At 44.2% G+C, this 11,005-nt stretch overlaps 1 pseudogene; it reads left to right on the top strand.

Moving 5' to 3' along the window:
• LOC123990715 overlaps nt 1–11,005 on the top strand; it is a 69,467-nt pseudogene that overhangs the window by 24,341 nt on the left and 34,121 nt on the right.

The following is an 11,005-nucleotide window of genomic DNA, read 5'->3' on the forward strand; positions in this document are numbered from 1 at the left end:
GGGGGGTAGAGGAAAAGTTATTGAGCAGATTTTAAACAAGCCAGTACGGTATGACTGAGTTTTGATTTCAAGCAACCTAACATTTCTGCTGGCACAGTAGTAGTTTTACCACTTATTGAATTTGATTGAATAGAAGTAGACGATTCTGAATGCCAATGTCATTTCATAATGTAGCATTTGTACAGAGTAGGGACTACTATGTGAAACGCCTGCTCGGGGTCCAGTGTGCTGCCTGCCTGTCAGATTCCCTGCTTTCTCTGTGTGGCAGGCAGGCAGGCAGGCAGCAGCCTTTAAACAACCCATAAGTCACTGTGTCTCGCCTAGTCAAAACAATTCCCTCTGTCATACCAGTGGATCCTCCATTTGTCTCCACATTTATTTTCAGTTGTGTGTTTTTGTTTTGTTTCTGTTCCATCCTCCATTTGTCCATTGTCCTTGTTGGTACTAGTTGGTTCTGAAGAGGGGGAGTCAGAAAGGAGAAGATTTGGGGGAAGAGCGGCAGGAAATAGCAGTCGAAGTATGTCGGGGAGAGTATACTACCATTGTGACATTCATTTTTTCTCTCTCTTTTCCTTCTTCGACTTGGAAGAGAACCCTGCGTGTGGATGACCCCAAAGCTGACTTTTTTATATATATTTATTTACCACAGATGTTTCGGAAAAAAGCTTCATCCTCCTTGAGAATGAGAAGAATATCAGAAAGCAATAGATGTAATAATTTCACCTTCTTCATTACTTTGTAGATGGTGCCTCTTTATCTTTAACCACCATTTCTCTTTAATGGCATTCAAGGTTGTCAGTGGAAACCACTCCATAGAACCCAGTTTGAAATCCCACCCCCAAAACATTGAGGAAGTCAGTTTCAAAAGAACTCCTAAACCTAGTGAAGCCCTTTAAGTGTAACACTTGCTTGTGGCTTTTTATTGGATGTAGTTAAAGTATAAATTTACACTCTCTGGAAATGAGTGTGTTTGATTTAGACCTGCAGGCATGTTAGCTAATTCACGGCTAACATGCCCTGGGTGGTTTCTACTTTGACTTTGTATGTTTTTACTAAAACACATGTGCCTTCCCCTACTGTATGATTGTCATATGTCTACCAATCACATGTCTAGCTTGGGATAAAAGAGTTTTGATTTTTGAATCAATCATTTTGCAAATTATCTGCCGGGTAATGATAAAAATAGTTGGGTGTGTAAAAATGGTCATGATTCATTTCGACGATAGTAGTGCACACTGCATGTTGACAGTAATAATCAGATGTTCTCTCCTGTCCTGCACAAGGGGAGTGGGGTTACAGTATACACACCTGGGTGGTCCTAAACGCTCTGACTCTGGGATTAAGTACCATGTAATCGGTTGGTTTGGGTGACCAATTTGGCCTGACTATAAATCAGTATTTCTGCTGACTATGGTGTCATATTTGTAGTTTGGCTCCAAAAGGCCTTAGAAACCGGCACTTGTAAGCACCAGATTTGGCCTTTAAAACCGATAATAACCCCTCCAATGCTACCCAGCTGTCAGAGTGTTAAGAGTTTTGGTTTGATATGCTTTTTTCTGGTTTGGTCTGAACTACCTCTTGAGTAGTTGCAGGAGGGGTTCACGTCTTCTTTACGTTTCTCAGAGCATAGTGGTGGTTCAGTCCCTTTGTCATTGTTTTCATCTCCATTATGTGTTTCACCTTAACATCACTCATGTCTAGTGTTCAGTATGCTCAGCTATGACTCTCATGATGAGTGTTAGGGGTCGTTGGTAAAGGGCTTGTGTGTTCTCTGACTTTGTCTCCTCTATTACCCCCCACATTTCTCCCTTCTTTTCCCCCTCTCCATCTCTCCCCACCCTGTTTTCACCCTCTCTCCATCTCAACCCCTCTCTTCAATCCTTTCTCCACTCATCCCCCTCCTCACCTCACCCACTCTCCTTCGTCCCACCCTACCCTCTCCCAGGGAACATCGATCGCGGGCGCAGCTCATCTTTCCATGAGGTGCGTGGTCTTCGGGAAACTGAAATGAGGCCGGTGGCCGACGAAGCGTCCAGCAACGGCAGCAACAACACCGTCCTGCAGCGACTCTTACAGGAGCAGATGCGCTATGGTGAGGGACGCAACTACCAGCTGGCCATGCAGCAACAGCAGCAACATCAACAGCAGCAGCAGAGGCAGCAGCAGGAGGGTGGGGTGAGCGGGGGCTACCCAGGCCATGGAGGGCCCAACGATGAACGGCACGACTCTATGGTGCCCCATATCGCCCGGCAGGAGCCTCAGGGACAGGAGCTGCAGGCAGACAGTGGCGTGGAGAAGCTGGGCTCCCGCGGCGGGGGTAGTAGTGGAGGAGGAGGAATGAGTGGTGGTGGGGGAGGGAGCAGCCAGGGTCCCAACCCCGAGGACTTACCCACCTACGAGGAGGCCAAGGTGCAGTCGCAGTATTTCCGGGGCCACCCGCACCACCAGCAACATCAACAACACCAACATCAACAACAACAACAGTTGCCTCCGTCAGTGGGCACTGCGTTTTACGTGACAGCTGCAACCAACAACGGCAAGGTGCGTACGGAGGGGCGTCCAACGGTGCAGCGGCTGAGCACCGGGGGGGAAAGTGCATCAGGACGACGGACTCAAGGACCTGAAGCAGGGTCACGTACGTTCCCTCTCCGAGCGCCTCATGCAGCTCTCGTTGGCCACCAGCGGGGTGAAGGCCCACGCCCCCATCACCAGTGCCCCCCTTTCCCCCCAGCTTCCCCCTCCAGGTCCCCCGGGGGATTACTACAAGCCCTCAGGCCAGCATCGGGGCCCCCCCACCTGACTACCCCTTCAAGAACATGGGCTCCCCTTCCAAACAGCAGCCGCAGCATCAGGAGCAAGGAGGGCACTATTACCAGGAGCATCGGCCCAGGGACCAGGGCAGGAACGAGGTGCCACACGTCCGCTACCAGCCTCCACCAGAGTACGGCTCCTTCAGGTGAGTAAGATGGACACACTTCACTCCGTACTGACTCACTGTGTGTCTAACTGTCCGAGTGAACATCCTGTCTGTCTGAGCTGTATCACTGTTACTATCGTATCAAACTTTAATTTCATGTTGTTGATGTGGCTACCAGAATATAGTTAAAGAAATCTGATCCCGTTGTCTTGTTCAGTTGAATCACGCACACCTGACTCAGTTGAGAAACACACACACTCCCCCAACATGGCCCTAGAGAGACAGACTGCCCCTTGTCTGCTGGCTAAGGAATGTCTATTTACTGCATTTATTTAAAGTCTCTGCTTCAACAATTCGTATACCTGCTGCGTCTTGAGTAGGATTGGATGGTATCCAGATTTACATACCTTCATACCGTGCCTGTGCAATTCTGGGATATACAGTATTACTGGCAGTGCACACAAGGGGCAAACATTTTTTTCTAACGTCAAAAAAGTTTGTATAAAACGTCAGTTACCAGAATGCTAAAGAAATGCTAACAAGTACTAAGGAATTCCCATAGTGAATGCTAGGTAAATGCTAACGATCAAATGCAAACATTAACTACTAAAGCTTATTACAAAATTGTGACGTTTTTGTTTTGGTGTTCTGTTTTTTTTCCATATGTACGAAAAAATCTTGAGGCAAGCCGAAGTTCGGTTGCCGAAGTCTACGGCCCTTCGTCTATGTTTGGTCAACAGTAGAGATTCTTCAATTAAGTGTTTTTTGTTATTCAACGATAGACAACTAGCTTTCGTACACATTTTCACTTGATATACTGCACCAAACATCTTAGTTAACATTAGCAAGTTAGCAAAACACAGCTGGAGAGAATTTATTTGGCAAATCTTACATAGTTAATTGAATAAGATATATAGCTGGCAAAAAATTGCAGTGATTTTCTTGTAACTTCGTCGCCTTACTTAGTGTCTTCAGAAAGTATTCATACCCCTTATTTCACATTTTTCTTTGTTACAGCCTGAATTCAAAATGGTAGAAAAATATATATAATCGTCCATCTACACACATTACCCCATAATGACATCACAATACCCCATAATGACATCACAATACCCCATAATGACATCACAATACCCCACAATGACATCACAATACCCCATAATAACAAAGTGGAAACATGTTTTTAGAAATGTTTGCTGATTTATTTAAGATGAAATACAGAAATATCCAATTTACACCTGTTTGTTATTACACTCCAAATTGTGTTCAAGTGCATCCAATTTCCTTTGATCATCCTTGAGATGTCACAATAACTTAATTGGAGCCCACCTGTGGCCAAGTCAATTGTTTGGACATGATTTAAAAAGAAACACACTTTGTCTGTATAAGGTCGCACAGTTGACAGTGCATGTCAGAGCAGAAACTATACCATATAGAGAGAATTGTGATGAGAATTGAAACATGTTTTCACTTTGTTGTTATTGTGTGTAGATTGATAAGGCATTTTTTCTATTGAATCCATTTTGAAATTAGACTAACACAACAAAATGTGGAATAAGTCAAGGGGTATGAATACTTTCTGAAGACACTGTAAATTGCGCTGCAGGAGTGACTCACCTCACAAAGCATCTGTTTTGCTCGTTGTGCTTTTTTGTAAATAATCACACATGACTTACTAAAACAGCTGTATGAGAAACTAGTACCAGTATGCATCATAATGAAAAATTACGCAATCTGCTTCATCTATTACTTAGTACACAAGTTGACTGCAGGTATTTACTTAAAAAGTACAAATAATCACATTTAGAAAACAAGAACTATATTGACGTTATTGGAAAATTACACAGAGGGTATTTCAAAACACCCCGGGATACGGTATATACATTATACTGCCCAACTCTAGTCTTGAGTATTTTGGGATAAATTAACATGATTGAGACCTTCTCTTTAACATTCCTAGGGGTGATTTAGGCTTTTACCCTTGAACTCTGTGACTTTCAGTCATAATCGGGGTCATTGCCTACACACACAGTGCTGGAGGGCTACCTACCTGTCCTTCATATATCATCCTGCCTGCCTGCCTGCCTGCCTGCCAGCCTGCCTGCCTGCCTACCTACCTACCTACCTACCTACCTACCTACCTACCTACCTACCTACCTACCTACCTACCTACCTACCTACCTACCTACCTACCTGTCTGCATACATACCTACCTACCTGTCTGCATACATACCTACCTACCTGTCTGCATACATACCTACCTAACTATCTGTCTGCATACCTACCTACATGCCTTTGTACCTACCTACCTGCCTGCCTGCCTGCCTAACTACCTACCTACCTACCTGTCTGCATACCTACCTGCCTGCCTGCCTGCCTGCCTGCCTGCCTGCCTGCCTGCCTGCCTGCCTGCCTGCCTGCCTGCCTGCCTGCCTGCCTGCCTGCCTGCCTGCCTACCTACCTACCTACCTACATGCCTTTCTACCTACCTGTCTACCTACCTGTCTACCTACCTACCTACCTGTCTACCTACCTGTCTACCTAACCAACCTACCTACCTATCTGTCGGACCACCTACCTACATTCCTTGCTCCCTACCTACCTAACTACCTACCTGTCTGCCTACCTACTGTATGCCTAACTACCTGTCTGCCTACCTGTCTACCTACCTACTGTCTGCCTAACTACCTGTCTGCCTACCTGTCTACCTACCTACAGTGAGGGAAAAAAAGTATTTGATCCCCTGGTGATTTTGTTCGTTTGCCCACAAAGAAATCATCGGTCTATAATTTTAATGATAGGTTTATTTGAACAGTGAGAAACAGAATACAACAAAAAAATCAAGAAAAACGCATGTAAAAAATGTTATAAATTGATTTGCATTTTAATGAGGGAAATAAGTATTTGACCCCTCTGCAAAACATGACTTAGTACTTGGTGGCAAAACCCTTGGCAATCACAGAGGTCAGACATTTCTTGTAGTTGGCCACCAGGTTTGCACACATCACAGGAGGGATTTTGTCCCACTCCTCTTTGCAGATCTTCTCCAAGTCATTAAGGTTTCACGGCTGACGTTTGGCAACTTGAACTTTCAGCTCCTTCCACAGATTGTCTATGGGATTAAGGTCTGGAGACTGGCTAGGCCACTCCAGGACCTTAATGTGCTTCTTCTTGAGCCACTCTTTTGTTGCCTTGGCCGTGTGTTTTGGGTCATTGTCATGCTGGAATACCCATCCACGACCCACTTTCAATGCCCTGGCTGAGGGAAGGAGGTTCTCACCCAGGATTTGACGGTACATGGCCCCGTCCATTGTCCCTTTGATGTGGTGAAGTTGTCCTGTCCCCTTGGCAGAAAAACACTCCCAAAGCATAATGTTTCCACCTTCATGTTTGACGGTGGGGATGGTGTTCTTGGGGTCATAGACAGCACTAAAAAAATAAGAATTTGTTCTTAACTGACTTGCCTAGTTAAATAAAGGTTTAAAAAATAAATAAAAAATCCCCCTCCAAACATGGCGAGTTGTGTTGATGCCAAAGAGCTCCATTTTGGTCTCATCTGACCACAACACTTTCACCCAGTTGTCCTCTGAATCATTCAGATGTTCATTGGCAAACTTCAGACGGGCATGTACAGTGGGGAGAACAAGTATTTGATACACTGCCGATTTTGCAGGTTTTCCTACTTACAAAGCATGTAGAGGTCTGAAATAATTATCATAGGTACACTTTAACTGTGAGAGACTGAATCTAAAACAAAAATCCATAAAATCACATTGTATGATTTGTAAGTAATTAATTTGCATTTTATTGCATGACATAAGTATTTGACACATCAGAAAAGCAGAACTTGGGGGGGGATCACGTGACCCTTGAACGATATGGCCGCATTAACTAAGAGCTCCGCACAAGTAGTTTCCAATTCCTAATAATACCTCCACTCCAAGTTCAAACTCATTTAGCTTTAGTAAAAAAAAGTCATGGTGGCTACAAAAGGTGACACGACAGGTGACATTTTTACCCGGACTCGAGCATTAGCGACGGAAAAAGCCTCCAAGAAGAAGTTAGCTTCAGAAAAAGCCAGCGCCACTAGCCAGGAGCAAGAGGACCCGCTCCCCCCCCGAGGCACAGCGAATGCCAACCTCGCACTCTGTCGAAGACATCCTTTCTGAGTTGAGATCCCAACGTACAGAACTAAACACTAAATTAGATGCCATTAACTCTCAGCTCAGTGCGATAGGGGGCAAGGTGACAATCCTGGAAAACGCTTTGCCTGACATCAATAACAAGATAACCATATCCATGGAAAACTTATTGACAGATGCCATGGAAACAATAGGATCTGCTAAAAAGAAAATAGAGCATCTGGAAGAGAAAACAGAGGACCTGGAAAACAGGGGGCGAAGGAATAATTATGTTCTATTCAATCTGGGTGAAAAAGAAGAAGGAAACATGCCACTGATCCGCTACCTGCAAGACAAACTTCCCGAGTGGCTCCACCTGTCCACCAACAGGCCCATAGAACTCGAGAGAGCTCACCGAGCACCGAGGCCCCCACCAGCAGCCAGACAACCACCGCGCCCAATCACCATACGTTTCCTGAGATTCACAGACAAGGAACGAGTCCTACAAGCGGCGAAAAACAACACCATCACAGTGGGAAACGCCAAACTCGCTTTACACCAGGACCTGTCAGCTGGAATACGCCGAAAGCGCCGAGAGTTTGACGAAGTGAAGAAATACCCAATTGACTGAGGCATCTTCAGGGGATTCAAATACCCAAACGAGCTCAGGATTCTTCACCAAGGAGCCTTGCGACACTTCAAAATTCCCGAAGAGGCAAAACGTTTTTTGAAAGACAATCCTGGTCAATGAGAAACGGACCAATGACTAAATGCGATTAATGCCATTACTAAAGGAGGTAACATTACATTACATTACATTACATTTAAGTCATTTAGCAGACGCTCTTATCCAGAGCGACTAAGACAACATATAGCCGATATCCAAAGACCCACCCGCTAAATGTCATTATAGCCGTCCAATTTATATTTATTTTCCTTTAGCTGACAGGGATGGGCTCTATAGCCTAACCAAGGCCTACTAATGTTTCACCCTGTTTTTTTGTTGCTATTATTACTTGTGGTTCCCTATGTACCTTAGGGGAGGTAGATGTAGGCTGGGCTATTGATTTTATTTTTCTCCCTCTTTTAGTGTGGTCTGGATGGGGGCTACTGTGTCATTTACTCAATGCGGGGTGGAGAGGATGAGGCATTTCTTTGGTGGGGAGAGGGAGACGTTGTGCGTTGCTAACTGTTCCCGTTTTTTTTTTTTTTCCGGAACACAGAATTGAGACTGAGAGGGGGGGGGGGTAATAGATCCAACGGGATGTGTCGAGTTGTTTGGGAACTCGGCTGGGGTGTTCAGAGATTATTATTTTATGTACACCATTTATTTTCCTTTTATGTGACTGCAGATGTAACTACTATCCACTTTTACCCAGCGATGACTTTCACTAAAGTTCGATTACTGTTCGATGACGATGACTAGTACCTTAAATCTATTGACATGGAACTGCCATGGTCTAGGTCATGCAATAAAACGGAAAAAAATACTATGTGCTCTAAAAAAGGAAAAAGCAGACATCGCGCTATTACAAGAGACACACCACTGTGATGCTGAACATGCCAAACTCCACTTGGGTGGGACAGGTGTATTTCTCATCTTTCAAATCAAACAGTAGAGGCACAGCCATACTTAGCCATAAAAATGTTCCATTCATAATTGACAAAAACATATCTGATCCGGAGGGGAGATTTATTTTGATAACTGGGTCACTATATGGTCAACCAATTACTATCTTAAACATATACGCCCTAACACAGATACTCCTGCCTTCATGTCAAAAATGATAACCCTGATCAATGAGCATTGTGTTTCCTTTGGCGTGGTGGCCGGAGATTTTAATTGTACCCTTAACCCAACCCTAGACAAATCATCTCAAGTCCCCACCACAAATCCTGGATCTGCAAAGATGTTGAACTCTCTTACTAAAGAGATGGGACTGATATCTGGAGAGAGAATAATAGCTCATCTATGGACTATACATACTACTCTAATGTCCATAACACCTACTCCCGTATAGATTACATTTTTATCCCAAAGAGTTTCATAAATTCAGCCACATGTACAATCGGACCCATAGCACTTTCAGATCACGCCTTTGTCCACCTCCGCTTTAACCTCTGCAAAAACATCCCGAGGTCAAAGAGCTGGAAATTCAACACCTCCATGTTATCAAACAAAGCTAAAGCCACACTAAGAGGTCAACTAATTGCATATGCTTCCTCTAAGAAAAAAGCAATGGAAGCACACAGGCTAAATCTTGAGAGGGAGCTTGAATGCTGTGAAAAAATACGTAAACATTCCCCAGACAGCACCTCCTGGAGTCATCTTAAAGCAGCCAAAGCCAAACTGAATTTGGACTACACTCGGGAGATAAAAAAAGAAGTTTTCTTTACTAAACAGAAATACCATGAGTATAGCAATAGGCCCAGTAGATTGCTTGCTTACCAATTAAAAAAGGAGCAGTCAGAGCGTACAATCATGGCTATCCGAACAGAAGAGGACGAGGTCACATATGACCCAAAAAAGATCCATTTAACTTTTCATGATTTTTACTGCAAACTATATACCTCTGAGAGAAAACACACAGAGGCAGAACTGCACTCTTTCCTAGAGGGAATCTCGCTACCTAAACTATCAGAAACCGACCAAGAAGATCTCAACTCCCCCTTCACTCCTGAGGAGATCCTGGAGGCAATTACCTCCATGCCACCTAATAAGTCCCCAGGCCCAGATGGATACCCCAGAGAGTTCTACAAAGCTTTTTGGCCCCAGCTCATCCCTATCTTCATGCCAATGCTGGAGGATTTTTGCAAAAACAGAGTTCTCCCAGAATCAATGCACACAACTCGCATTACAGTGTTGCTAAAAAAGGACAAGGACCCCCTATCCTGCTCGACTATAAAATAATTACCAAATTGCTCGCCAAAAGACTAAACACTCTTCTTCCCAAAATAATAAAAGCGAACCAAACTGGATTTATTAGAGACAGATACTCTTCTGATAACATTCGCTGTCTTTTTGATATTATTGATCAAGTAAACGCACAGAAGACCCCTGTCCTGCTGGCTTCACTGGATGCTGAGAAGGCGTTTGACAGGATGGAGTGGAGCTTTCTGTTTTCAGTCTTAGAAAAGTTCAATATGGGCCCAAATTTTATTAAATGGATCAAATCACTATACTCTCATCCAAATGCCATGGTGACTGCTAATGGACTGAACTCTGACAGATTCCCTCTGGAACGGGGCACAAGACAAGGGTGCTCGCTGTCCCCCCTACTCTACTTGTTGGGAGCGGAGCCTCTGGCAGAGCTGATAAGGAGCAATCCAAGTATTATGGGTGTTTCTGCAGGCGGCGTGCAGCACAAGATTTCGCTTCACGCGGATGATGTCTTGCTCTACATATCCAACCCTGAGAAATCCCTCCCTCTCATTTTAGGCACAATTGCTCAGTATGGCAAGTTTTCAGGTTATAAGATCAATTTGAACAAATCCACTGTCTGCCCTCTCAATATTACACTCACCAGCTCTATGAAGACACTATGTCCTTTCCAATGGAAAACACAGGGGTTTCAATACGTTGGGATCTTCATAACACCAGATCTGAATTGCCTTTTCAAGGAAAATTATCTTCCACTCCTGGATCGAACCAAGAACGATCTCCAAACCTGGATCTCCCTCCCAATTAGCTTGGGAAGAATCCTAGACTAAACTACTTATCCTCCCTAGACTAAACTACTTATTTCAGTTGCTCCCATGCGATCTCCCAGTTTCCTTTTTCAAAACAACTAACCAAAGCATCACCAAATTTATATGGGGCATTCAAAAACCTAGGATCAAGTTTTCCACTTTATCGAAACCTGAATCTAAGGGTGGTCTTGCCCTTCCGTTCAATTGTACTACTGGTCTGCCCAAATCTGCAACATGCTAACATGGATCACAAACAGACAAGAGTCAACGTGGATTC

Source organism: Oncorhynchus gorbuscha, linkage group LG02 (assembly GCF_021184085.1).
Source record: "Oncorhynchus gorbuscha isolate QuinsamMale2020 ecotype Even-year linkage group LG02, OgorEven_v1.0, whole genome shotgun sequence".
Lineage (NCBI taxonomy): Eukaryota > Metazoa > Chordata > Actinopteri > Salmoniformes > Salmonidae > Oncorhynchus > Oncorhynchus gorbuscha.